This window comes from Carassius auratus, chromosome 27 (genome assembly GCF_003368295.1).
Source record: "Carassius auratus strain Wakin chromosome 27, ASM336829v1, whole genome shotgun sequence".
NCBI lineage: Eukaryota > Metazoa > Chordata > Actinopteri > Cypriniformes > Cyprinidae > Carassius > Carassius auratus.
The window spans coordinates 3018013-3033425 of NC_039269.1; the positions used below are offsets into that span (position 1 = coordinate 3018013).

General features: G+C 37.2%; 1 pseudogene; it reads right to left on the reverse strand.

Moving 5' to 3' along the window:
- Window positions 1–341: 341 nt before the first annotated feature.
- Window positions 342–15413, reverse strand: part of LOC113045089 (partitioning defective 3 homolog) — a 71749-nt pseudogene continuing 56677 nt past the window's right edge.

The following is a 15413-nucleotide window of genomic DNA, read 5'->3' on the forward strand; positions in this document are numbered from 1 at the left end:
GATTTATAAAACATCTAAAAGCTAAATAAATAAGCTTTCCATTGATGTATGGTTTGTTAGGATGGGAAAATTTGATACAATTATTTGAAAATCTGGAATCTGAAAATTGAGAAAAATCGCCTTTAAAGTTGTTCAAATGAAGTTCTTAGCAATGCATAACACTAATCCAACAATAAATTTTTATATATTTACTGTAGGAACATTGCAAAATATCTTCATGGAACATGATCTTTACTTAATATCCTAATGATTTTTGGCATAAAAGAAAAATAATAATTTATTTTTATATATTTTGATAATTTTGACCAATGCAATTTTTTGCCTATTGCAACAAATATACCCCAGTGACTTAAGATTGGTTTTCATACTCTCCATACATGTGTTAATGACACATGGGGAAAAAACATACACACTTAATTATTTCCAAGCTATACATATTTTATCATTTTAGATACTGACGGAAGACAATCGTTTTTGTCTGAACTTTCACACAGTGCTGTGGCCTGTCAATACAGGGGCAGCTGGTGTGTGTGATGAAAAATTCAGTGTGGGTCATCTGGGAGACAGGAACTCACACACACACACACACACACCTGGCAGGCAGCAGTGGCTCGTGGGTTCTGTGTCTGTGTGTGAAAGAGCTCTGAAAATTTAATGAGGAGCATCAATTAATGACCTGCTATACGTGACCCCATTTCCTTTCCTTCTTCCTTTTCCATTGCATTTTTGGGATTTTCTCTTTTCGCTGGATTCCCAGGAGTCCGTCACTCTGACTGTGTGTTTTGTACCTAGATTTGTAGAGTTCTTTAAACATGTGACTACATCCAGTGGCGTCGCTAGGTTTGTAGGGGCACCAGTACTCAGTCCCACTTTTTTTCCCTACTAACGACATCAAATACACGTTAAACTGACAATTTTACCTCACGTGTAAGAAACGGTCTGATAAATCTAAGTAAAAACAAGCTCTTCTTCAGAAAACTTCATCAAAACCTGTGCAAAGCAGGAAACTGCTCATTTTGCTCGAGTTCTACAGAGGAACAGGTCAGTGTCCGGCTGATTGTCAGAGCTTGAAGGTCTTCACAGCAAATCAAGAGACTTCTTGACTCTGGGTGCACCAATGAGCTGTCAGATTGGGCGGGACCACTGTGACCTCAAAGAAAAGGCACTCTGGGAGTCTGTGCACAAATGGCACACAAATAACCGTTTGTATCTGTAAGCCTTTTGCCTCTTTGACAAACAGGAGAAAAGGGTCTTCCTTTTATCTCATGACATAAACATGCGGGTTTTCTCAGGTGTGTGTATGCGGCTGAGCCGGACAACCTGGGAAGGGGAAGGTGGGACGTCATGTCTTTGGGGTCCTTTGGAGTCCTGGGATTCGTAGTCCAATCGAATTGACGGGCTTCTTCCTTTCATTTCCTGTTCCCTGCGTCTCTGTTCCTGTCGCAGGAGCTCCTGTGCCTCCAGGAGGACACGTGCATTGTAGCCGCCCCCCACTGAAGAACCGCTGGATGCTGGGGGAATGGAAGGGCCATTCCTACAGCCAGAACGAGGAACAGTGCGCGGGACAGAACGAGGTCCCTGGTAGCTGGAGTAACGGCCGCTGTCTTTAGCTGCCTGGAAACCGTCTCTGGTCGGACACGTCCTCTCCCACTCACTCTCTGAGGCTGGGGTGGGCTTCTTACGAGGGTGGCTACACACAGGGAGAAATGGGCAAGGTGAGAGGCTGTGTGTGCACATATTCTTAAAGACATTAATAGTTTAATCCTACTGAAACAGGAAGGACATATCATAGATTCTATTTTTCGCCGGTATCTTCTACTTTCCATCACAGTCAATCAAAACCAAACTGGTCAGCTTTCAAAATGAATAAAATCCAGCCAATTCCTTTATTTAATAAGTATTGGGAAGAGGAATTTTATTAGATTAAATTTTACTTATTTTGCTTAAAGAGAAAAGTTGTTCAAACTGAATTATTTTACTAATATTCAAATATACACTACTATTCAAAAGTTATTTTCGAAAAAAATAAGTTTCTTATGCTCACTATGACTGCATTCATTTTTATCAAAATACAGTAAAAATTATCTTTTTATTATTTATACAAATATTGTGAAACATTAGTACAATTTAAAATGTTTAAGTAGTTTTTCCATTTTAATATATTTCAAAATGCAAGTTATTCCTGTAATGGCATTTCATCGTTTTTTTATTATTATTTGCATTTAATTAATTTTAGTTTGTTTGAGAAATATTTTTTGTCATTTTGATTGGCTTTTGGTTCTATTATAATGAATCTATGTAGTTCTATAAATCAAATTTTTTCAGTTTTCATTATTTCAGTACTTCAAGTTAAACAAAAATTATCTTTTATTTTTTTTTCATTTTAATTTTGTTTCAAGTAACAATTTTTCTTTTTTACGGTTTTAGTTTTAAAACTAAGTGCTTCATTGTGTCACATGATCACTAAGAAGAAAAATGTCTTATTAGTGTTAAAAACAGTTATGCTTCTTGATATTTTTATTGAAACTGATAAAAAAAAAATATCCTTTCATTACTTTTTTAACAAATGTCTTTAATGCCACTTTTAATCAATTTAATGCATTTCTTAATAAAAAAATCGTACTGACCTCAACACTTTTAATCCGTAGTGTTGTTAGTAAATCATAGTAAATATATACATTACAAGTTTTAGGAGACTGTTTAACTGTTTTACACAATAAATAACAGCACCATTGCGTAATATTTCCCAAACACACATACCGTGGCAGAGAGCTGTACTGTCTCTGAGCATGTGTGAAAGCATCTCTGGCTTCCTGCCTCTGTAACTGCACTTCCACAGACACCGAATGACGGCCAGATGATGTCTGAGAGCTGCAGTTGGACTGCAACACAAACAGGAGTTATTAACACATCAAACTAAAGCAAACAAGTAAAAGTTGAGTAGAGACAAATTTGGAAGAGAGAATTTGATTTCTGGAAAGATCATTATAAACATACAGACACAAACACTCAAGCTACGCACTTACCAGGATTCAGAGGTGTTTTTGTGTAGAGGTCTGTGACATTTGTCTAGAAATGTGTTTGAATGTGACATTATTACCAGTCCTATGACCTTTGGCGCATTACTGCTGTTAATGAAACCATTAGAGTAGATTATAACCCATAAAATATTCATGGAGTTAGTTATTACTCTTCATAACAGAATTGCAGCTACATTATGGTCCTCAATAATTATTATAAAAATTGTTAACCGTTATTCAAATGACCACATCATTAAAAAGACAAGCAATTATTCCAAGAACTATTTATCTCTATATACTGCTTGACAATAATTCCTAATGCACAATATGCAAATGAAAACAAAAACTTGAGTACAGGTAAATAATGGATTTTTCTGGTTAGAAATGTATATTTACTGAATTAAATTTGATTAAAATGTAAGTAAATGTAAAAATATCAAAAATTGTGCTTAAAGTATTCACACATTTTCCATCTCCTGTGGTTCTAGTTTTATTCCTCTAAGATCCAGTGATTTAGAGCGCATTCAAGGTTTATGTTCATCACTTTATATGATCCTTGGAAATCAAACCCATGACCTTGGCGTTGCTAGCGACACGCTCTACCAGTTGAGCTACAGAAGCTCATCTGACATACATTATGGACAGAAAGGTGAGGCTGGAATGAGGACACACAGCAGATGTTAAATTAATGTTAGATTAATGTTAGCTGGATGTTAGGTGAATGCTATGAACATTAAGTGAATATCAGTTCATTTTATGCTGAAGGAGATTTGCAGTGAAACCATAATGAAGCACTTCTCTAATGTAATTCATTAAGAAATTGCACACACACATTCACACTTGGTCGGCACAGAACATAAGGGTGTAATTATAAACAATAAAAGACTCATTTAACACCGCCTCTCTCTCTTTCTCTCTCTCACACACACACGGCTTTATTCCGTACTCAGAACAGTGTAACTGCGGTAAATTGTTCATGACCCATAAGAATCCATTTCTTTTATGGCAACATTTACATTGAGTTCCCTGCTCTCGTCACGCTCAGCCAAACAGATGAATGCCGTCCCAGGCATGCTCAATCAAGAGCCGATCCACACGGAGAATTCCATTAACTCTAATGAAGGAGAACAGCATGCTGGGATTGATTGACACAGCTTGCCAGCCATGTTGCTGTGGAGACAGAGGTGTTGAAGGATGAAGGATGTGTGGAGCCGGGTCATTTAGCCCAGTTCATTAACACGCACACACACTTCACTGCCTAAAACAACATCAGTGTCACAGGAACGTACCATTTGTTTGCTAAACAGATTATGGCATTAAAGTTCTGATACGAGTTCAGTAACAATATGAGATTTATAACAGCCGATGATGTTAATGCTGACACACAATCACTCAGGAAAAATGGTTAGTGATCAGAAAAAAAGTGGATTTTTTTTTTCATTTATTCTCACCTCATCTCTTTGAGAAAAGAAAGATTCCATGAAGAAATGACAGATGTGTTTGAAAGACAGCTACAGAAACAAAACTGTATCATTAAAGCAAACCACCCATTTTTATTCTGTAGTATTTTGTTTTACAAAAAAGGTTTTTAAGGCAGAGTACAAAAAAAAGTTTAGGATGTGGTTTTTGGACATTTGAAGACTAGGGACAATTTGGGGACGAAAAAGACATTTAATGCAGTTAAATAATCACTACCATTACAAAACGAAACAACAAAAATAATTCCATACATTAGAGCTGAGTGGATGAAAAATTTTAAAAGAGAAATTTACATTAAGGAAAATACACATAACACCGTGTGTAACAGTTAATTGAAACTCTCTCCCTGGAAAGATGATTACAAATTAATATTTTAAAAGCAATCCACACAGAAGAGCTTCTGAAACCATCTTTAAGCGCAACTCATTCTTGAGGGATAGTTTACCCAAAAATTTATATTCCGTCAACTTTCTTCTGTGGAACCAAAAATAAGGTATATTAGGAATGCTTGCATTAGGATAGGGAAGCAAAAAAAATGATTTTCACTGTGTGAAAAAACAAAAAACAAAAAAACCTTGTGTCCCACAGAAGACAAGTCATGCATGTCTGGAACAACATGCATAAATCATGACCGAATTAGAATTTTTGGGTGAACTATCCTCTTTTTTTTTAGGACTTTCTGCTTTATTTTAAAGGCAAAAGAGGTTAAAACTTACCTAAATCCAGATCATCATATTGAGTTCACACTTAATCCAGATTCAAATGATCTGGATTTGAATTCCATATCTTAAATACCGAACAATTTCAGTCTAAAAACATTGATTTTTAAACTCAGACACACACACTTTTTATCTTGCACACATACATTCAGCCAGTCGCAGTTCTTGCCTTAATTCATGATCTGCTGAAGTCATGGCAGCGGTGATATGGTTGAACAGATGAATGGATGGGGGATCGGTCCAGATGGATGAACACATGGTGATGTTAGAATTGTTAGCGGATAATGTCAGTGTCAGAGGTGACATGCTCCTGCATGCAGTGGTCTCAGGTTAGCGGTTAGCATTAGCCCAGGCCTGAAGCCAGGTCCTTGGACTTAGTCTCATCCTTCCTGGGAGCTCCCAGAGACCATGGGGCCTACGTCCAGGGATCATGGGTGCACATACATAGCTCACACACTCACCCAGGACTGCTCCGAGCTGTAGGCGTGGTGGTGATCATCTGGCTCCGCCTCTTCCTGCTGGACCTGCTGAAACTCCTGCCGTAGGCGCTGGATTCGGTCGTGGTTGCTGGGCGTCAGCCTGTTAGGAGCAGGAGGAAGAGGGCACATGATGACACATTAGAACATTACATCATAATCCCTTTGATCTTACACTCTCCGGAATGACAGGTGTTGGAAGTGCGACCCTGTGTAAAAGGTCACCTAGTTACGCACCGCTACCTTTATGAGAACAAAGGTCAAGGTGTCACACACGGTGAACAGATGGTCCAGATACCTAAATGGGCAACAAACACGGCCGCTCCTATTCTCTGCAAGATCAGATGAGGAAAGCCCGCAGCAGAATTCACCAGACATGGACAAGCGGCAGTTTATATTACAGTATAGTAAATACAGCATGTGTGTGTGTGTGTGAGAGAGAAAAAGAACCAGACAGATTTCCTCTTATTAAAATTCCATAATCACATGTTGAGTGTTTACGATATAGAAGACAGCAACTGGGTCTTTTTACACTTGAGCAGATGTCCAGTTTAAAACACACAGATGCAGTATAAACTTTGTCACAGGAGACGACTTGAGATAATTCAAGAACGCAGACTAATCAGAAAACATGCATACATTTCTAATATATATATATATATATATATATATATATATATATATATATATATATATATATATATATATATGCGCACACACATTTCATAATTAAAAAAGAAACTGTACATAATCATGACATTTTGAAGTAGAAAGAATAAGAAAGATACATACATATAGAAACCTATCAATTCATCCATCCACCCACCCATCCATCTATCGCTTTGCCATATTTGGGATAAGTGAATTTTAGTGAAGGATTCATTTTAGTGATTCAAATCAGCTGTAACGTGAGACTCTTTCTGTGCAATTTCTCAAAGAAATTGGCTTGTAAGAGTCATTTGTTTTTGAGTCCAGCAATGCTTAATGTTATTTCGAAGCACCCGGGACTTTGCAGTCCATCACATTTCAGATTGCAAGCTCACAACAGAAATATAATTTCTCACATTTGCCGTGGCGGTGCAGATTCAGCATCGGCTCAGCGGCGCCACTGACACACACAAAAAAATACATATAGGTCAAACTTTCAGTCCAAAACCACAACTTAACTCTTTCGCTTACCACTGAAACACTTAGACCTGATCCAAAACATACACCAATCAATACAAACTCATCAAAAACACACAAATACATCAACACCATGGAGCCATTTAATCCAATAAGAGAATCAATGAAGAACTGCTGTAATGTTTCCGGTAAGGCTAAAAGAATAACCTTCCACCATCTAAATTCATTACAATGCCCAGATGAACAAAGAAAGCCAGCTTGAGTGTGTGTACACGAGCTGACATGGCAGTAACAGTACCTGTGCGAAATTACATTTCCATTGCCAGCTGCATTGACTTAAACACATTTGTTCTGTTCTGACATATTTCTTTTTTTACCAGGGCACAAATACATACAGCATAAGCCGGACAGGATGTCCCGCTGACCCCATCATGAGATTACTTATTTCACTGCCAACAGCTGGAGCCATTTAAAACAGTGGCATAACTCCGAGAGACTCACTGGAATTACACACACGTTCACTCGTGACACATAGAGGAGCTTATTTAGCAGTCATGTTTGAGTAGAAAGGCTTGTGTGTGCCCTCAGTAGTCCATTCAATACTTTAAATCTGACTGACGAGCATAAAATAATTATGAAAGCATGGCACAAAGCCAGAAAATCCAATATAGTTATGAAAATGCAACATTCCTCAAGTGTGTCTGCCCATAGAACTAGTTTCTCTTTACCATAATAAATGTGATCTATTTCTGAACTTAAAGGAAATTGGATTTCAGTGTAAACCTAGTTTGAGTGTTATGAATGACTGCAGCGTATATTTGTGTGTATGCATGATGAAACGCTTAAAACTAGGGGTGCACCGATCAAGATCGGCCGATCGTTATGCGCATCTCGTCAGTAAAGCCGGTTCTCCAATCAGCGGTCAATTCCCTCAGGTGCGTGATTTCACATAGAGCAGCTGTTACTACACAGAGCCATTGTTAACTGAGGAGATGCGCAAATCCACGTTCATCATCAGCGTTTATTTGCGCAACTAGTCACAAGATGCACATTAATGATCGGCCGATCTCGATCAGTGCACCCCTACTTAAAACTAATTCAAAATGTTTATAAATTGACAAAATTACAGCCACAAGTCAGGTATAAAAAAAAAAAAAAAAAAAAAAAAAAATTCTAACCAAATATTTATACCATCTTCCGAAGGTAAAAATTATTCATACATTATTATAAAAATGCATTAAGTTCTTTTTTAGGAGATTTGAGTTGGAGTTAGTCTGCGTTTATATCATGATTAGCTTCTATTAAACAGCATTTAAGATATTGAGGTAAAGGTGTGTGATATTCGAAAGAAGACAAAACAAAAGGGATAATCCACCCAAAACTTGTGTCGTTCCAAACCTTTGTCTTCTGCGGGACACAAAAGAAGATATTTTGAAGAACGCTGGCAACTAAATGACACTGAATCGACTGTATAGACAAAAACATTGAGACATTATAAAAATCTCTTCTTCTTTTTTTTTATAAGTTATAGCGGTTTGGAAGGACACGGGGGTGAGCAAATGATAGGATTTTCATTTTGGATGGAGTATCCCTTTAAAGAGCATCACTTTCAACAGTGTTCCACATTCTCCTGGCATTTTTATCAAACAGCTGTGAGCTCACAGCACCAGAATCAGGTCAAAATAATCAATACACACCAAGCAGGGATGGAAATGACAACATAGTAATAACTTGTCTAGTCTTTTATTACTTTAATGAACAGAAAAGAGTACTGGGAGTGGGAAGGGATGAAACCAGATCTGTTTAAAAGGACGTTTTACAGGTAAACATACATGCTTATGAAAAACACAGTTTAAGTGGGCACTTATTGTTAATTTAGCCCATTATTTTTCTCCAGCACTGTATAAGGGCAGCTATTCTGTGGTCAAGAAAGTGCGGCACAATCAAAAGTGCACTTCACTGTAAATTCATCATTGATATGATTAAGGGGCCAACCCAGTCCAACACAACATCTGACATTCTTCCCCTCACAGCCTCATCTAGAATTCATCCTTTCACAGCCTCAGCTGACATTCATGCCCTCAAGGTATCATCTACATTTTTTCCTCATATGGCCTTATCTGATATTCATCCTCTCACAGCCTCATCTAGAATTATTCCTCTAACAGCTTCATCAGACATTCTTCCTCTCACAGCCTCATCTAGAATTCATCCTTTCACAGCCTCATCTGACATTCATGCCGACAAGGTATCATCTACAATTTTTCCTCTCACAGCCTCATTTGACATTCACCCTCTCACAGCCTCATCTACAATTTTTCCTCTCACAGCCTCATCTGATATTCATCCTCTCACAGCCTGATCTAGAACTCATCCTTTCACAGCCTCATCTGACATTCATGCCCTCAAAGTATCATCTAGATTTTTTCCTCTTACAACCTCATTTGACATTCACACTCTCACAGCCTCATCTAGAATTCATCCTCTCACAGCCTCGTCTAGAATTCTTCTTCTCGGTCTCATTTGACATTCACCCTCTCACAGCCTCATCTAGAATTCATCCTCTCACAGCCTCGTCTAGAATTCATCCTCTCACAGCCTCATCTAGAATTCATCCTCTCACAGCCTCGTTTAGAATTCTTCTTCTCGGTCTCATTTGAGATTCACCCTCTCACAGCCTCATCTAGAATTCATCCTCTCACAGCCTCGTCTAGAATCCCCTCATGGTCTCATCTACAATTCATCCTCTCACAGCCTCATCTGGCATTCACCCTCTCACAGCCTCATCTGGCATTCACCCTCTCACAGCCTCACAGTTCTTCCTCTCACAGTCTCATCTACCATTTACCCTCCCACAGCCTCTTCTAGCTTTCACTCTCTCATAGCCACATTTAAAAATCACCCTCTCACAACCTCATACTGCGTTCATCCTTTCACAGCCTCATCAAGCATTCACCCAGTGTACAGAATGAGAAGTCTGATTATAATGAATGTTAAGATCTGCAGGACTCATTACTAAAATGGCTCATCTAGAGGATGCAAAGTCTCTGCGTACAGTCACGCAGCAAAGCTTTTAAAACCACTGATACACAAAAAGATAGATATGAGCAGATAAAACCTTTCTCTCTGACAGATCTCTTCATAAAAGGAATGAATGTTCCGCCCGAGCATATAATGCAGCTTCTAATATCAATATGTAAACAGCTTCTAGCTTGTGAAAGGAGATTGGGAGACATATGGTCTCATCATAGCTCATAATTTGCTTTGAGAGCAGTGTGCATGTGATGTCAGGAATTGTGATAACGTCGGTTTTAATGTACTTTAAAAGACCTCCTGTCGCCATTAGAGCATATAAGAATCACTATCGCCGTGGTAACCATGCCTTCCTGCTGAAATGGATAGACCACATTATTTTAGGCAGTTCAGTGCTTGCTATAAGTGCACAAATGCTTCTGTGCACTCAACACCTTGTGAGGGAGATAAACATAAAAGCATAAAAATCAAAGCATTGACTATATCGACAGACAATATATTGATAATCACATCAAGTAACGATTAAAATCATAACTGTTTTTTGTTTAAATTACTGGCATCAGTCCGATTAGGCTGATATTTGAAGCTATTAGAGGTCTTGTTTTTTCCCCCCTCATATAAAAACAGTACACTTTTTCTTTACAAGGTTACTGGCTATATCATGATGTTACATATAAATATATTTGTTATCTGTATTCAGTAAAACAAACAATATGTGCAGACATTACTATATGGGAAATGTAGCAAATCATACACACTTAAAGGGTTAGTTCACCCAAATATTAAAATTATGACATTAATGCAATGCAGACCAGCACACACACACACACACACACACACGATACCTGGATACTTTCACATCAAACAGGGATGCTGTTCGTATATTTATATTGTTCAAGCAGCTTTTACATTATTGAAGTATTTTCTAATCCAATAAACAAATGAAGTTAATTTTCTTACTTTTCCTCGCTTCCGTTTACAAATGCAAGCACATGAAACTGTATTTCAGTACTGACTGCTTCAATTAACCATTGTTAAGTCCTTAACTCTTGCTAATGTTAGAGCTGTCAAGGCTTTAATTGTGGTTCTACACTGTACAGCACTTTGAATCCCATCACTTCTTTTTAATAAGGCGTTTAAATCAGCATTTGACTTTCAGAGAGTCGAGTTACTCCGCCTAAAGGGCACTGATGTACTGATGACACAGTAGGAAAACATCTTTAAAGGGTTTTGAAGGTTAGAGTGAGTATCTGTTTAAATGATGGTGTTGTGTTTATGTCAGATGTGCAGCTAATTTGAAACATACGGGAGCATAAACTCTTCAGGCAGTATGTGAGGAATGGCTATAGTGGCCCATTGAGCCTTGAGTTTAAGTCACATCAAAGAATGACCTTCACATAAATACAAACTCACACACACACACACAGATGGTCGAGGTCCAGAGGTGCAGTTTAGGCTTGTGTGGGATCTGTCTTGTAAATGGCTCAAGAGGCCTTTGCGCACTCGCCCACAGAGTCACAGAGACCTGTGTGTGCGTGGATAAACAGTTATGATTGATTTCAGCACCGTCGGAGGCAGTGGGGTTCAGCTCCCATGAGACACTGCGTAGCAAAGTGGTAGACAGACTTCACCTTTGAAGACAGAAGAATGTTTACGTGTGTGTTTCTGATCTGTGAACACTTGCAGGAATCACTCACTTTATGTCCAATTAGGAAATAAATCAAAAACAGGTTCAGGATGAGTTTGCATATTCGTGTGCTTTAAAAAAAAAAAAAACACACAGACAGCAAAAAAATGTGAACAGACAGTTGGAAACAATCAAAGAAACAAAAAACACCAATACAGTCACCACATCAAATAGTGTATGAAGAAAAACTATTTTTATGAACCGACATAGGACATTTTTTTCAACCACACATAGACCCTCAATCAGTAACGGCCAAAAGTTTGGAATAATTAAGATTTTTTTGTCTTTATATGTGACCATGGACCACAAAACCAGTCATAAGTGTCAATTTATCAAAGTTTATTTTTGTACATCATCTAAAAGCTGAATAAATAAGCTTTCCATTGATGTATGGTTTATTAGGATCTGACAATATTTTGCCGATATACAACTATTTGAAATATTGAGAAAATCGCCTTTGAAGTTGTTCAAATGAAGGTCTTAGTAATGCATATTACAAAAACAAAAATAAAAAAATAAAAACGTTTTAATATATTTATGCTAGGAAATTTACAAAATATCTTCATGGAACATGATCTTTACTTAATATCCTAATTATTTTTGGCATAAAAGAAAAAATTTGATAGTTTTGACCCATACAATATATATTTGGCTATTGCTACAAATAACACAAGCGACTTAAGTTTTGTGCTCCAGGGTCACATTTTGTTTTAAAAGAAGTCACGTATACTCAATAAGGATGAGTTTTATAATATAAAAATGACAGTAAAAATTTGAAGAAAAAAATCACAATAAAAAACTTTCTATTTTAACAGATTGTAAATGTTAATTTATTTTAGCGCTTGCAAAGCTGAATTTTTAGCAGCCACGTGATCTTTCAGAAATCATTCAAATATGATTTGCATTCTAAATATGTACAAAGGCATACTGCCATAGTATGTTTTATGTAAGTGTAATATTCTTTGATCCACACTGTTTTTTTACGTGTTAAACCCCAAAGTGAAAAAAAAAAAGTTGCACAATTTGAGGTTTGAAACACAAATGTCAAGGACACCTTAAATTTTAATACTTACTATGAGCAATAATGATGCAAGTGATAGTAAAATAGGAAGGAGGTGGACTGCTTCTAAAAAAAAAACTGACTAGAAAATGTAATCACATTTGAAAGAATTCTATGATTATAACAGAAAATTCCCTCCAGTGTGAATAACTCTTAGTATAGATACTTATACATCCTCTGGGGGACAATATGAGCTGTAGGAGCAAGGGAGGTGACATTTCCACAAAGACGTCCATCAACGCTTCTTCCTGATGTGTCTGAGAGACTGAGAGAGAGCAGTGAAAATATAGCTGCCCTCCTCTCACCCTGACTGGACTAAAATCAGCAGGAAACCCCCAAGACTATAGAACTATCAAGTATACAATGCCAAGTGAACACACACACACACACTTCAATGCACAAACAGACGAGAATTCTAAACTGCCTGAAATATCCGGGATTTGTCTTTGTTTTCCTATTGCCCTCTAAAGGCCTTATACATGCTGTGTATTTGCATCGTAAACCCCTCCTTCTCGCACGAAACAGTTGGTTGATCTTGTACAATGCATGCTCACTATTTTTCAGTTGCTATTTAATGATTCATTTCAGCCACTGTACCGCCACATTCACATATTGCATACAGGGATGACAGATATAACAGACTACAGGTGTATCAGGTGTGAAAACACCTCACTCAGAGCAGTTTAAGGTACGGTTGCAAACAGCAGACTGAAATGTGAATTTAAAATTCAAGAGAAATGTAACATTTTCTTCGCGTTCATCCCAATCAGTATCACAATAGCTTAAAAGTGAGTTTGTGAGCTAATGGTCTTACTTATTTTATACATTTATAAATAGAATTTCATGATAATCTGTACATGTAATGCATTTTTAAAACAATTAATTAAAACAAAAAATATAGAAAACATTAATATGCTTTAGTGGTTTACATGTGGTTTCCACGGTTACAGGAATAATGTGAGTGAAGGGTGTGTGGTTTCCATGGTTACAGTCAGGCATAGGTGGGCAGATTTGTGTGGTGTGGTTACCAGGGTGCACTGCGGGTGAAGAGCTTTCATTAATGTGACCAAAAGATAAGGCTTATGGACTGGCGGTTTACGGGCAAGGAGTGCGTGTTTGCGTATGTGTGTGTGTACTGTTGCGTACGGACTACTAATAGTATTAATCCTGTGCATTTAAGGGAGTCAGTACTTATTGATTTCTCATTACTTCTGCTAACACAATCATGTGTGAGAGATGTGTGTGTCCGATCGATAGCAGCAGAGAGTAAGTCCCCATTCTGATCATTAGACCTGCTTTGAGGATCAGTGTCTTAACATTGGAAGGAAACATTTATATGTCTACGACACAGATGTGTAAACGAAACATGTCAACATGAGGTCAGTTTAACAAGGCTCAACACAAACAAAAAGTGAGACAAACAAAGAGGCAAAGTGAAACTAGGAATAAAAAAGTAGCCTATTAGGTGAAAAAGAATGCTTTGTTCGCAATATCTAGGCACTGGTTGACTTCTATAGAGTTTGGAGCTAGAATATTTCTAAGCTAATGGCGCATTAGTCTAAATGAGAGTTGTCAATGACAGCAATTTGGATTTCAATATGGAATTTATTGAAATTCAATTAAAGGAAAATTCAACAAACTTGAAATTAAATGGAAGTGGAAACAGAAAAATATTTTCTTTATTGACAAACTTGAGTGTAACAGATTTTCGGAATAACATTCTATGTAGCATTTGCTAACTAAATTTTGTTACGTTGATGTTACTCTCAAAAACAGAGGCAGATAAAAGGGAGTTTGCAGGGGTAAGTTTAAACTGACTAAAAGATTGGAAAAGTACAGAAAGTCTGTGAGGATTTTACTGGAAAATCAAATTGGTTTAAACATTTTTAGATTTAAAAAAAAATTACACATACGAATAATTTGCAATAAAACCAACAAAATTGATTTCTGAAAATAAATAGGGTAAGATTTTATTTCATGCGGACTTTAAAGACATTCTAGGTAATAATTCTTCCCATAATGATCTATAAATAAAAAGGCCCATAAAACTTAAAAAAAAAAAAGAAAAAGATTTGACAATTTTTCTTGGTAATTAATAAAAAAAAAAAAATTACATGAATTTTTATTTCACTTCCTTTAAGTTAAATTTAAATAAAGTGTAGTTCCTGTATACTAAATTAATGACATTTCAGGATTTGGATTTAAATTTGAAAAGCATTCTCAATTTACTTCCGCATGGGACTTTAAGTTCCTGACACATTAAGCCATGGTACTAATGTGGTGGATTCAGGTTTGAGTCCAGCCTGCAACATGTACTGATCCTATCCTAACTTTCTCCAATAGCAATTCTATAGTTTCTAATAAAGAGATAAACAATGCAATAGAAGTCTGGCATTCTGAGAATGCCTTCTAGTTTACCTGCATGCAACACTGTGTTATATTTTATCCAAAACCAGGCATATTAGAAAACTGCATAATGTAGTAGAGTAGACAGCTTGCTTGGGTTTGGAACAGGGCTATAATGTCTTCACAGGGGAGATTGAGTAGGTGTGAGTGTGTGTGAGAGATCTGTTGAACGTTCTAATTGGCTCTCTGTACTTCCTGTAACTCCAGCAGTCGGCCTGTTAGCGACACCTCACATACTTCACTGTACCTTTCAGGTCAGTGAGGTCGTGTGCTGTGAACAGACCTACAGGAAACACCCTGTTAACTGTCACACACAGGCTGAGGAAGTGCTTCTGACAAAATCAGCTCATATTTATATTCAAGTCATGATTATGAGTTACAGCGTTCAAATATAAACTCCTAATGACT